General features: G+C 61.2%; 1 protein-coding gene across 2 annotated transcripts in view; it reads left to right on the top strand.

The window, feature by feature from the left end:
- Positions 1 to 872, top strand: part of ATG4C (autophagy related 4C cysteine peptidase) — a 45,256-nt gene continuing 44,384 nt past the window's right edge. For both annotated transcript variants that reach the window (XM_019501182.1, XM_019501181.1), the window contains exon 1: positions 1 to 66. The gene's annotated coding sequence lies outside the window, so the exon portion shown is untranslated. The remainder of the gene's footprint in view (positions 67 to 872) is intronic.

Genomic DNA, 872 nt, shown 5'->3' with positions numbered 1-872 from the left:
AAGTGGCGGCGTTGGTGGTCCCGCAGTGATGAGTGAGCCGGGCCCCGCCGCCGGCTGCTGACTCGGGTGAGCGGCGGGGCCGGGCTGGGGGAGTCTCCGTGTCTGCGCTCCGGGTTGGTGGCGGCCGGGCCCCACGGGAGGAGGCTGGGGGGAGCCGGGGGGGTGCGGGGTCCTTCCTCTTTCTCCTCCATCCAGGCCCTGGGCAGCCTCTACAGGCCTCCTCATCTCGTTCAGGGCTCGGCGTCCTTGTTTTGAGCCTGTGCCTCGCTCCTGTTCCTGTTTCCTGGTTTTATTTGTCGGGTTGGTGTGTCCCCATGGGCCTCCCCTATTAACGGACGCTTCATTTGTGATGGGATTGTACAGGCTGGGGGCTCAGCAGGCTCCCCTCAGGAGACGGGGCAGGTGGCACCTTGGAGACTAGCCGGGTCAGCGCGAGGCATGTGCCTCTGAACCACCCAGCTGCACCCCACCCTGCTTTCTGCAGGACTTGAGACGAGCCCGGGCAACCCCCTTCCTCCCTTCTGCTTTGGAAAGCAAATTATTCAGCGTGCTTGGAAAAGAGGCTCGTGCCTAGGGACGGTCTGGCCTATTTGATGCGTGTGGGGAGTGTTGGGCGTTGCCCACCGAGTAAAGCTGAATGCGTCCCTTAACCTGGGGGCCGCTGTGTGCCCATCAAGCGATTCAGCGGAAGAAGAAAATGGGGATGGGAGCAAGAATCAGAGGTTCAAAATGAGTGCACAAAGGTGGGGAAAGATCAGAGCTAGTGGGATGGTGTCTGCTAGCCCTTGAATGAGTCTGAGGAGTGGATGCTGCTCAGTGAAACATCCCAGAGATGCAAATGGACTAGGGACAAGAAAAGGCCCCCCCCCCCC

Source organism: Gavialis gangeticus, unplaced genomic scaffold (genome assembly GCF_001723915.1).
Source record: "Gavialis gangeticus isolate Ggan-Ray unplaced genomic scaffold, GavGan_comp1, whole genome shotgun sequence".
Classification (NCBI taxonomy): Eukaryota; Metazoa; Chordata; order Crocodylia; family Gavialidae; genus Gavialis; species Gavialis gangeticus.
The sequence above is the reverse complement of the archived record's forward strand: the minus strand, read 5'-3'. Positions and strand labels throughout refer to the sequence as shown.